The sequence below is a fragment of the Ornithorhynchus anatinus genome, chromosome 3, assembly GCF_004115215.2.
Source record: "Ornithorhynchus anatinus isolate Pmale09 chromosome 3, mOrnAna1.pri.v4, whole genome shotgun sequence".
NCBI classification, from domain to species: domain Eukaryota; kingdom Metazoa; phylum Chordata; class Mammalia; order Monotremata; family Ornithorhynchidae; genus Ornithorhynchus; species Ornithorhynchus anatinus.
The window spans coordinates 119,517,047-119,530,307 of NC_041730.1; the positions used below are offsets into that span (position 1 = coordinate 119,517,047).

Sequence of the window (13,261 nt, forward strand, 5' to 3'; positions counted from 1 at the left end):
GGGGCGGAGCCGGGATTGGAACCCACGACCTCTGACTCCCCAGCCGGGGCTCTTTCCACTAAGTCACGCTGCTTCTCCCTCTCCGACGAGTAGGTTGGCATTAGAGGTGCAGAGAGCGGGAGCTGAGAGGGTAGTGGGAGAGAGGCAAGGATAAGTTCGGGAGATTGGGCTGACCGAGTGCCTTAAAGCCAACGGTCGGGTGTCTCCGCCTGGCGGAGAGAGAAACGGGAAGCCACCGGACGTTCCGAGGAGCGGAAGACGTGCGTGACACGATGTCTCAGAAAAACGATCCGGACGGCAGAGTGACGTAGAGACTGAAGAGGGATCGGCTGCCGGGATCGTTCTTCTAAGATAACCATTTCGGTCCACGTCTCTCCGTACCTCCAAAACCTCAGACAGCCGCCCGTCCGCTTCCGCGTCAAATAGAAACTCCTCGCCGTTGGCTCTGAGGCACTCGGATCGGCTCTCCCCTCCCTAACTATCCCCACCGCCCTCCCTCCCTCCCCAACTGCCGCTCTCCATCCGCGCCCTCCGCTCCTCTAACGCCCAACCCACCCACTGGCCCTCCGTCGTGACTATCTCACCGCTGAGTCCTCACCCACATCCTCCCTCCGGCCTGGAACTTCCCACCCCTTCGTATCTGCCAGACCACCACCGGCCCCTCCTTCCGAGTCCTCCCAGAATCACATCTCTTCCCCAGTTAAGCCCCCATTTCCCCTATCCTCCGTCCCCTCTGCGTAATCTCTGCGCTCGGATCCGTACCCTCCGAGCGCCTGACGATTCGCCCCACGGCACTCAGGTAGACGTAACCTCACACTCTCCCGTTCCTTCTACCTGTAATTTATTTTAAAGTCTCTCTTCCCCTCTAGGCTGTGAGCGCCTTGTGGGCAGGGATCATGCCTACCTTCCCTACTGTGGCTCCGCAAGGGCTTAACAGATACCCTTGACTGACTGAATGGCAAAACCGGGGTTATGATTCTTTCCCTCACATTAAAGGCGACACCACGTACAGTGTTTGTTAATGGCCACAGAAGAAAAAACGCATGCTCAGGCGAGACTCCATTCCACAATGTAAACGGATGCTTCCGTCACTCGTAGGCATTTTTTAATCCGCCTCGACTTCCCAGATTTCCGAGCCCGGTCTCGGCCCCGGGAGATACAGGTTACAAGATGAAACACGCGAAGAAAGAAGAAAACGATCTAGAAATTCCATCTGTGGACACTTAGATTTTAAATGAGAAAATCTCACGTCCAGAGTTTTAATGAAACCAGAGCCGTAGGTTTTAACGGTGAGGAAACTGACAGATCGCACAATCCGGTTTCAACCCCGAAAGGCAGGAAGCATTTAACTACCCTGCCGACACAGAGGATGGATGATCTGAGCTGAAAGGTGGACAACCTAAATTTCTCTGCGCGGGCAAACTATGACGCATCAGCAGCGTATCAGCAACGAAATCGGAAAATCAATCCATCGATGGAGCGCTGCAGAATGTTGTACTTAGCACTCGAAACAATCCTTAATTTACAAAGTCATCAGATTTAGAGTCTCAAAGTGATATCGAGGCAGAAAAAAAGACACCTGCTTCACTCTAAAAACCACAGGCATTAGCCAAGGGGGGATTGATTATTAAGGTAGCTACTTCCAAGAATAAGTCTTAATTTAACTGATAACGATCTTAAAATCCACTTACTGTTTTGTGGTCATTCGCTTCCTGTGAATCTCTGCGTACAATCGGTCGTATTTACCGAACGCTGATTATGTACGGAGCACTGTACCGAGCGCTTGGGAGAGTACGAGTCGTTCAATCGTATTTACTGAGCGCTTACTGTGTGCAGAGCCCTGTATTAAGCAGTTGGGAGAGTACGACACAGCAGTAAAGCGAGACGATCCCGGCCCATTCATCCGTTCATTCATTCACTCATTCAACTGTATTTATTGAGCGCTACGTGCAGAGCACTGTACTAAGCGCTTGGAATGGCCAATTTGGCAACACAGATGGAGACGATCCCTGCCCAGTGATGGGCTCCCAGTCTAAACGGGGGAGAAAGACAACAAAAGTAGGCTGGTGTCAACATCATCAAGATAAATAGAATCATAGCTATATACACATCATTAGCATAATAAATAGAGGAATAAAGAAGATAAGCAAATATGCACAAGTGCTGTGGGGAGGGGAAGGGGGAACAGCGGAGGGAGGGAGTAGGGGGAATGGGGAGGGGAGGAGGAGCAGAGGGAAAGGGGGGGGGGGGCTCAGTCTGGGAAGGCCTCCTGGAGGAGGTGAGCTCTCGGTAGGGCTTTGAAGAGACGAAGAGAGTTAGTTCGGCGGAGGTGAGGGAGGGAGGGCAGTCCAGGTCAGCGGTAGGACGTGGGCCGGGGGTCGACGGCGGGACGGGAGCAGAGGAGCGGAGCGTGCGGGGAGGGCTGGAGAAGGAGAGAAGGGAGGTGAGGTAGGAGGGGGTAAGGGGACGGAGAGCTTTGCGGCCAAGAGTGAGGAGGTTCTGCTTCGTACGAAGGTCGACAGGCAACCGCTGGAGGTTTTTGAGGAGGGGAGTGACACGGCCAGGGCGTTTCTGCGGGAAGATGAGCCGGGCGGCGGAATGAAGGATAGACTGGAGCGGGGAGAGACGGGAGGAAGGGAGGTCAGAGAGGAGGCTGCCACGATGATCCAGCCGGGATATCAGGAGAGCCTGCGCCGGCACGGCAGCAGTTCGGATGGAGAGGAAAGGGCGGATCTTGGCGATGTTGCGAAGGCGAGACCGGCAGGTGTCGGCGACGGATCGGATGTGCGGGGCGAATGAGAGAGGAGAGTCGGGCCCGTGAGACGGGAAGGATGGTGGTGCCGTCCACAGGGACCGGGAAGTCAGGGAGAGGACAGGGTTTGGGAGGGGAGATGAGGAGCTCAGTCTTGGACACAGTGAGCTCACAGTCTACAGGGGGAGAGACAGATATCAAACCTGGGCAGAAGTAAGCAGCCATCAATATAAATGAAATCACAGACGTATACATAAGGGGTGTGGGGCAGGGAGAGGGGGGAAGAGCAAAGGGAGCCAGTCGGGGGGGCGCGGAAGGGAGGGGGAGACGAGGAAGAGCGGGGCTCGGTCTGGGAAGGCCTCTTGGAGGAGGTGCGCCTTCGGCAGGGATCTGAAGCGGGGGGCGAGGGATCGTCTGGCAGATCTGAGGAGGGAGGGCGTTCCAGGCCGGAGAGGTGGGACGTGGGCCGGGGTTCGGCGGCGAGACGGGGAGACGGAGGCACAGTCAAAAGGTTGGCGACGGATCTCGTCCTTCCGTCTCCCCCGATCAGACCGTGCGCCCGTCAAAGGGCAGGGACTGTCCCTATCCGTTGCCGACTTGTACATTCCAGGCGCTCGGTACGGTGCTCTGCACAGTGTAAGCGCTCGATAAATACTATTGAATGAATAATGAATGAAAGGAGAGAAGGGAGGTGAGTGAGGTAGGAGGGGGCAAGGGGAGCTGGCAGACCCGTTCCCCGCCTACACCGTGCTTTGTCGGGAACGAACCAACGCAGCACGGCTCGGTGGAAAGAGCCCGGGTGGCGGAGGCGGAGGTCATGGGTTCGGATCCCGGCTCAGCCGCCTGTCAGCCCTGTGACTTTGGGCAGGTCGCTTCACTTCTCTGGGCCTCGGTTCCCTCATCTGTAAAATGGGGCTGAAGACTGTGAGCCCCACGTGGGACGACGTGATCACTTTGTATCCCCGCAGCGCTTAGAACAGTGCTTTTCACATCGTAAGCGCTTACCAGATGCCATCATTATTATTATTAAACTCCGATGCAATTAATTGCCAAGATAGAATGCAATTAAGTGCCAAGTAGTAATAACAATAGCAGCAATGACAATGATATCTATTGAGTGCTCGCTACGTGTCAAGTACGGCGCTCAGAACAGCGCCCGGCACAGAGTAAGCGCGTAGCAAATACCATGATAATTATTATTATTACTGTTGTAGAGCACTGGGCTGGGATAAATAGAAGATGATCAGGTAGGAAACAGTCCCTATCCCACAAGGGGCTCCCAGGCTAAGAAGGAGAACGGATATTGAATTTTCATTTTCTAGATGAGGAAACTGAGGCTCAGAGAAGACCGTGATTTGCCCAAGGTCATACAGCTGATGAGTGGAGGAGCAGGGATAAGAAGCCAGGTCCTCTGACTTCCAGGTCCGGGCTCTTTACCCTTGGCCTCTCTGCTCCTCAAAATGCTAGTTGGGAAACTCAAAGCCCACTAAAGAAAACTTCTAAAGCAGGGACCGATCGGATCCGTTAAAACCCCCCACAACGAGAAGCGTTCCCAGTGCGGAGCGGATTTAGATTTACGACGAGTTCCAGGTCCGACGACAAAATCGTTCCCTTTGGAGGAGGTGGGGGAGAAGCACGACCCAGTCATTCTCTAACTCAAAACCCCTTTCGCTAATCACTGCCTTTGGGTTCCGGACCTCTGACCGGCTGTCGACCCCTCTCTATTTTCTATCTTTTTCCCTCTCTTCTTCCACTCCTCCATACGTTCTCTTCACTCCGGTTAATCGACCTCTCCTGGCTCCTTTCGCTGCCGTTGTCTTGCATCTCTACGCACTCTTCCAGGCCCACGTTGGCCTCACCGGAACGGCTGTTCGCCGGTCACCAGTAAAGCTACTTTCCTCTCCTCATTTAAAGATGAACTCTGCTTGCGCATCCCACTCGACCCATTCCGGTCACTATGAGGTCCGGGCCCTCCCGAAAACCAAAATAAAGTGGAAATAACAGCCCCGCCTTCATCAGCATCATCATCAAGGGTATTCACTGAGTGCTCACTCCGTGCAGAGCGTTTGGGAGAGCACCTCACGGCAGAGTCGGTAGACATGTTCCCGGCCCACCGTAAACACAGCCTGGGGGGAGACGGACGCTAAAACAAATCATTTATTGTAAAGAGATTAAAGAAATGGAGAAGTCAAATCATACGTGCTCATTCTGCCTACGGGAGGCTACGTATTATCGTAGGCAGATCTCGACGGTTTTTTCTCTCGTGCAATCTCAATACCGCGGAGGCCTACCTCGTACGGAGGTCTCTCCGTCATTACAGGTTTTTAGCTAGACAAATAACCAGACGGCAACCAGCTTAGCTACGCCACTGCCGATGAGGGATAGAGTAAAATAATACAGAGCTAACGAGTTGGGTTTTTATTTTTCTTAAAGGGATTTGGTAAGCGCTTACAATGTGCCAGGCACCGTCCTGAGCGCCGGGGTAGACACAAGCTCATCAGACTGGCCTCGGTCCATGTCCCCAAAGGGACTCGTAGTCTTAATTCCCATTTTACAGCAAAGTAACTGAGGCCCAGAGAAGTGAAGTGACTCGCCCAAAGTCACACAGGAGATCACCGACGAGGCTGGAATTACAGAACCAGCGTGGCTCAGTGGAAAGAGCTCGGACCTGGGGGTCCGAGGTCATGGGTTCGAATCCCGGGCTCTGCCACTTGTCAGCTGGGTGACTGTGGGCAAGTCGCTTCACTTCTCCGTGCCTCAGTTCCCTCATCTGTAAAATGGGAATTAACTGTGAGCCTCACGTGGGACAACCTGGTGACCCGGTGTCTCCCCCGGCGCTTAGAACAGTGCTCTGCACGTAGTAAGCGCTTAACAAATACCAACGTTATTATTATTGTTGTTCTTAACCCAGATGATCCTGACGCCCAGGTCTAGGCTCTATCCCCTAGACCACGCTGCTTCTTGGAAAGGAACATCTTATTCTAGTTTACGATCGCTTTATAGTCTGGGGTAATGAGCGCAATAAAAGGGAGTCGCTTCTGCAACGTAATAATTAATAATAATAACAACGATATCTGTCAAGTGCTTACTACGTGCCGGGCGCTGTAAAGCCTTACCCTCGTTTAAAATGCTATACAGAGTCAGGAACAGGAGACACTGTGGCCGGAAATGAAATCAATAACATACCAACTTGAAATCAGCGATATCCCAACAACAAGACGCAACTTAATGACAGCGGAAGAACAAACTGAATCGCAGAGGTCCTCGGAAGCACACGGAAAGAACGTCAACGGGTTCATCTCGAGAACAAACGAAAGATCCGTAAACAAGTAAGGTCGGTTGCCCTAGACGGTTGGAGCAGTCATTCCTGCCTCGGAGGGAGAACGGTCCGTCGAGGGAAGGGGCTCCAATTTTCCCAATGAGCTTACAAGGCTTTACTGAATGGTAAACTGAAACTTTCCACTAAAATGCAATTTTATACGCGGAGACAAAACGTAACCACCCAAGCGAAATTCCACACCGCTAAGCAGATGGGCGGCTCTCCCGGGAGAGACCGGCCGCCCCTGCGCCATCCGAGACCGGCGAGATAAGGAGGTGAGCCATTCATTCGTTCAATCGTATTTATTGAGCGCTTCCAGTGTGCGGAGCGCTGTGCTGAGCGCTTGAGAGAGTACGACATATAACAACGATGACGATAATACGAGAGAGCGGGGTTTGAGCCTACTAGACTGTAAGCTCGGTAGGGGCGGGGAACAGGGGAGGCAGCGTGGCTCAGTGGCAAGGGCCCGAGCCTGGGGGCAAGAGGCCATGGGTTCGAATCGCCGCTCTGCCGCTCGTCGGCCGTGCGACTGTGGGCAGGTCGCTTCACTTCTCTGGGCCCCAGTGACCTCATCTGTAAAATGGGGATTAACTGTGAGCCTCACGTGGGACGACCCGATGACCCTCTATCTCCCCCAGCGCTTAGAAGAGTGCTCTGCACATAGTAAGCGCTTAACAGATACCAACGTTATTATTATTATCTGTAAAATGGGGATTCAAAACCCATTCTCCCTCCTATTACATGTGAGCCCCATGTGGGACGGCGAGTGCGTCCGACCTGAAAAACCCGTACGCGCTTCACCACTCGGAACAGTGCTTGGCTGCTTCGGGAAGCGGCGTGACTCAGTGCCATGAGCCCGGGACTGGGAATCAGAGATCATGGGTTCGAAACCCGGCCCTACCAGTTGTCAGCTGTGTGACTGCGGGCAGGTCCCTTCACTTCTCTGTGCCTCAGCGACCTCATCTGTAAAATGGGGACTAAGACCGGGAGCCTCACGTGGGACAACCTGATGACCCCGTTATCTCCCCCAGCGCTTAGAACAGTGCTCCGCACATAGTAAACGCTTAACGAATACCAACGTCATTATTATTTGGCAATCTGTCGATGTATTTATTGAGCGTCAACTGTGTGCAGAGCACCGTCCTAACCGCTCAGAAGAATACAATATAACGGACACCTACACTCCCTGCCCACGAGCTTACGGCGCGGAAGGGGAGGCGGACGTCCACGCAAATAAATAAAGGATGCGGACGGAAGCGCTGTGAGGCCGAGGATGGGAGTGTGAATAAAGGGAGCAGTCAAGGTGAGGCGGCCTCAACGAACACCTAAACCGCTACGAAAACGCTACGTAAGAAGCCGTGGAGGGCTCGGCGTTGAGCTTTCTCGGTGAGGGAAGGTGAACGATGATCCAGGGACAAAAACAAATCAAATCGCTAAGGTCCAAAATCCCAAAGCCCCGGTTTCTGCTTGGCTGCTGACTCGCTGGGTGACTTTTGACCACTACTGCTCGACCCTTGGGGTTAGAGAGAATTCTCCGAGTACTATAAGCCTTGGGAGACAATTTTAAATCACTTTCATAAGCTGGGTTTGTATCCCAGCTCTGCCACTCGGCAGCTGTGTGACCGTGGGCCAGTCACTTCACTTCTCTGGGCCTCAGTTACCTCATCTGGAAAATGGGGATTAACTGCGAGCCTCACGTGGGGCGACCTGATTCCCCTCTGTCTCCCCCGGCGCTTAGAACAGTGCTCTGCGCATAGTAAGCGCTTAACAAATACCAACATTATTATTATCATTACAGTGTTTCCTTTCCCCCCTTCCCCTCCCCTCAGCTGAGCCCCCTTTCGCTCTGCTCCTCCCCCTCTCCCTTCCCCTCCCCTCAGCGCTCCGCTCATCCGTACATATTTTTATTCCCCCGTTTATTTTGTTAATGAGGTGTCCATCCCCTTCACTCTATTTATCGCGATCACGTTGTCTTGTCTCTGTCCGTCCGTCTCCCCCGATCGGACCGTGAGTCCGTCCCTGGGCAGCGACGGTCTCTATCTGTTGCCGAGCTGTCCGTCCCAAGCGCTCAGTCCAGTGCTCCGCACATAGTCAGCGCTCAATAAATACCCTCGAACAGCGTAACAGTGGTGTGTTTCTTTTAAAATTAAGCCTAGATACATTTTAAAATTTTTCCTTTGGTACCACGATAAATTTATAATTAGCTATATGCAACAATTGAAAATATCTGAGAAGATTCATTTCCACCCCAAAGCAAAATAATATTTAATTTGATACTCATTCATCTACCGGCTATCATAATTACCGGTCTGGAATCCAATCAACAGAAGCAAGGATACTTTGCTAGAGAAGCAGCGTGGCTGAGTGGAAAGAGCCCGGCCTTGGGAGTCAGAGGTCATGGGTTCAAATCCCAGCTCCGCCACTTGTCATCTGGGTGACCGTGGGCAAGTCACTTCACTTCTCTGGGCCTCAGCGACCTCATCCGGAAAATGGGAATGAAGACCGCGAGCCTCGCGGGGGACAACCCGATGACCCTGTATCTCCCCCGGAGCTTAGAACGGTGCTCTGCACATAGTAAGCGCTTAACAGATGCCAACGTTATTACTGTTACTAATACCGATGATAACGATGATAAAAAAAAGCGCCGGCCCCCGGAGGCCGGATTCCAACCGCATCACCTTATAACTCATACAGGAACTGATATGCTATAATCTAGGGGGTCATAGTCTTCGAGAACCTCACGTCATGGATTCGGGGGGGAAATTAATAGATGGGGGGGAAGGTGGTTTAAAGATACCAACAAGAATTACATTTTGACACACCTTCCTATAATAATAATAATGACGGTAATAGTAGAGCACTTATTCATTCAACAGTATTTACTGAGCACTCACTATGCGCAGAGCACTGTACTAAACGCTCGGAACGAGCAAGTCGGCAACAGGTAGAGACGGTCCCTGCCGTCTGATGGGCGCTCAGTCTAATCGGGGGAGACGGGCAGACGAGAGCAATGGCGATCAAACACACGCTTACCGTGTGTCAGGAACCGTACTAAGCGGCGCTGGGGTGGACCCGGGCGAATGGGGCTCACGGAATTCACAGAAAAGCGGCGAGGCTTAGTGGAAAGAGCTCGGGCTGGGAGTCAGAGGTCGCGGGTTCTAATCCCGGCTCCGCCGCCTGTCAGCTGTGTGACTTTCGGCGAGTCACTTAACTTCTCTGTGCCTCAGCGACCTCATCTGGTAAATGGGGATGAAGACTGGGAGCCCCACGGGGGACAACCTGATCACCTTGTCTCTACCCCAGCGCTCAGAAGAGCGCTTGGCACGTAGTAAGCGCTTAACAAACACCGTCCTTATTAGTATTATTATTCATCCCCACTTTACAGAAGAGGTAACTGAGGCCCAGAGAAGTGAAGCGACTTGTCCAAGGTCACATATCAGACAAGTGGCTGAGCCGGAATTAGAACCCATGACCTTCTGACTCCATGTTCTATCCATCACGCCACGCCGCCTCCCATCGGCTTCATGCAAGTGAAGCCCAACAGCAAAATAATAACAACCACCACCACCACCGCTTTTGTTAACCACTTACTGCGAACCGGGAATTGTGCACTGGAGACGTATAATAATAGTGACGATATTAATAATAATAACAATGTTGGTATTTTTACTAACAATATTTATTAACAATAATAGTTGTATCCGCTGAGCACTTACCGTGTGCTATACTATGTGCTGGGGGAGACGGGGCTCACAGTCTGAGAAGGCCGGGGGATTAAGTACTGATTCTATTTAGTTGCCCTCGATTCTATTTGGTCGCCATTGTTTTTACGAGCTGTTCTTCCCCTCGACTCTATTCACGGCCATCGTTCTCGTCCGTCCGTCTCCCCCGATCAGACCGTGAGCCCGTCAAACGGCAGGGACCGTCTCTATCTGTTGCCGACTCGTTCACTCCGAGCGCTCAGTACAGTGCTCTGCGCGTAGTAAGCGCTCAATAAATACTATTGAATGAATGAATGAATGAATATCGAATCCTCATTCTGCAAATGAAGGAACTGAGCCGCAGGCAGGTTGACGGTCTCGCTCGAGGTCACGGAGCGGACGAGCGGTGGAGCCGGGATTAGAACCCAGGTCCCCTGACGCCCGGGCCCGGGTTCGTTCCAATCGTCTACGCTGCTTCCCCGAGTACCGCCCACGGTACGTACTCAATAGAAAAAAATCATCCCTTGACTGATGGGAAGCAAATACGAGACGCCATTACAGACTTTTCTTTCTGAGTTCAAGGCCTCAGCACAGGATTTGCATTTCGAAGCCGATTTAAAGCGGACGGGAAGAGTAATAATAATAACGTTGGTATTTAAGCGCTCACTATGTGCAGAGCACTGTTGTGAGGGCTGGGGGGGGGGGGGGATACAGGATCATCAGGTCGTCCCACGTGAGGCTCACAGTCTTAATCCCCATTTGACGGATGAGGTAACTGAGGCCCAGAGAAGAGAAGCGACTCGCCCAGTCACCCAGCTGACAAGTGGCCGAGCCGGAATTCGAAGCCGTGACCTCCGACTCCCAAGCCCGGGCTCTTTCCCCTGAGCCCCGCCGCTGTAGTCATTAAGACCGTACGAAAATCACTTTCCTCCCAAAGGTTAAAAGCGACAGGTGAAGAGAAAAAAACCAAGACGGAGGTCATTTCTCACTTCGGTAAAATCAGGATTTCTCGACTCCTTCGCGTCGCTTCCCCCTGAACAGAGAGGACGTCCTGACTCCCTCTGGCAGGGGAGAGCAGCTCTCGCCACCGAAGGATCCGCCTATTAAAAAGTGTGGTGTCTGCTGAGCGCTTACCATGCGCAGAGCACTGTTCTAAGCGCCGGGGGATACGAGGCGATCGGCTTGTCCCACGTGGGGCTCACGGTTTTTGTTTAATCCCCATTTGACGGATGAGGTAGCCGGGGCACAGAGAAGTGAAGTGACTTGCCCCAGGTCACACAGCTGCCTAGCGGCGGAGCCGGGATTAGAACCCGTGACCTCCGACTCCCAAGCCCGCGCTCTTTCCACCGAGCCACGCCGCTTCTCCAACCGTTCGAACCCGGTCAAGCGCCGGGGCTTTAATTCCAAGTGTTTTCAGGTACGCCGCTGTCGGGTTAAGTCAAACGAGCCAACGGAGGCTCTGAGCCCGATTAAATATTAAAACGGAATCTTTCCCATCTGTTTTCACCCAAGGACGAAATTGCCGTACATCACTTGGACCGGCTCATTACAACGCCGTACACACATCCCGCCTCAAAGGTTACAGGGATATCGGCGCTTCGGCGGCCCGGCAGCGAAACCCAGACCACACCGCTAGACCCGAGGTCGCCGCGGAGTTCGGTTTCTATGTCGTCGTTAGGGACGGTCGGACACGGATAGGATCCGGAGCCTCGGAATCGCCGGTCGCCTTAAATGAGTCGCTTTTAGTCCGAACGTCTGATCCCTCGCTGATTCTGAACGGCAGACGGAAATTTCGACTCGACCGTGGTCATTTTTCTGAATGAGCGGGTCGCTGTTATTTTATTCTCTCTCAGGTACAGAGGTGAAGCACGCGTATTTTGCCCGGGATGTCAGAGGGCGAGCTTCGGGGCCCGGTGGAAAGAGCGCGGGCTCGGGGAGTCGGAGGACCTGGGTTCGAATTCCAGCAACGCCACTCGCCTCTTTGACCTTGGCCACGTCGCTTCACGGGGCTTCCATCTCCCCATCTGCAAAACAGGGATTAAACACCCGCTCTCCCTCGGAAGCATCATGGCTCAGTGGAAAGAGCCCGGGCTTGGGAGTCGGAGGTCACGGGTTCGAATCCCGGCTCCGCCACTTGTCAGCTGTGTGACTGTGGGCAAGTCACTTAATTTCTCTGTGCTTCAGTTACCTCATCTGTAAAATGGGAATGAAGACCGTGAGCCTCACGCGGGACGACCTGATGATCCCGTATCGCCCCCAGCGCTTAGAACAGTGCTCTGCACAGAGTAAGCGCTTAACAAATACCAACATTATTATTATTAGATGGAGTGTGAGGCCTGTGTGGGACTGGGATTGGGTCCAACCTATCCTGTATTCACCCCAACGTAGAGTACGGGCTTGGTACAGAATAACTGTGGTGTTTGTTCAACACGTTATTATTAATAATAATAATAATAATAATAACGATGATGGCATTTGTTAAGCGCTTACCACGTGCCAAGCACTGCATTAAGCACCGGGTGGATACAAGCAAATCGGGTTGGACACCGTCCCCGTCCCACGTGGGACTCACGGTCTTAATCCCCATTTTACAGATGAGTTTACTGTGGCAATGAGAAGTGAAGTGATTTGCCCAAGGTCACGCAGCAGACAAGTGGCGGAGCTAGAAGTAGAAGCCACGACCTTCTGATTCCCAGGCCCATGCTCTCTCACTGTTCTTATGACAAAATTTTAAAGATGAATATTTTTATGGTGTTTCAGCGCTTACCGGGTGCCAGGTGAGCACCGGGGTAGGTACAAGCCGATCAGGTTGGACCCAATCCACAGCCTTAATCCCCATTCTGCAGATGAGGTAACTGAGGCATAGATTCGGTGACTTTTCCAAGGTCACAAAGCAGACAAGTGGAGAAGCCGGGATCAGAACCCAGGTCCTCCTGACTCCCAGGCCAGGGCTCTATCCACTAGGCCACGTTGCTTCTCTGATATTTTTTTCTAATTTTTTAGAGAAGCAGCACGGATTAGCGGAAAGAGCACGGGCTTGGGAGTCAGAGGGCGTGGGTTCCGATCCCGCTCCCGCCACCCGTCTCCCGTGTGACCTCGGGCGGGCCACTTAACTTCTCTGTGCCTCAGTTCCCTCATCTGTAAAATGGGGATTAAGAACGGTGAGCTCCACGTGGGACAACCCGATGACCTCGTATCTTCCCCGGCGCTTAGAACGGTGCTTGGCACAGAGTAAGCGTTTAAAAAATACCATAATTATTACTATTTCACCAGTCTTCACCAACGGCACACACGGTAGTGATCTTTTCCATAATGCACCCATAACGAAAGTCATGGGAGAAAGAATATTTTTCAGACGGCAAGTTTCCATACAGATCTAGTTATTTCTGGTATTGATTAACCACTCAAATTCAAGCACTGTATTACGAGCTGGGAAGGAAGCAGCACACCTGGACCGAACACAGTCCCCGCCCCTCACGGGGCTCACAA

At 52.6% G+C, this 13,261-nt stretch overlaps 1 protein-coding gene and 1 long non-coding RNA gene across 2 annotated transcripts in view; one reads left to right on the forward strand and one right to left on the reverse strand.

Moving 5' to 3' along the window:
* Positions 1-13,261, reverse strand: part of KAT6B (lysine acetyltransferase 6B) — a 255,301-nt gene that overhangs the window by 176,132 nt on the left and 65,908 nt on the right. The gene's annotated exons all lie outside the window — the stretch shown is intronic.
* On the forward strand, positions 6,119-11,524 carry LOC114810224. Its single transcript, XR_003757950.2, has 2 exons — positions 6,119-6,346; positions 11,285-11,524. It is a non-coding gene; the product is annotated as an uncharacterized LOC114810224 (long non-coding RNA).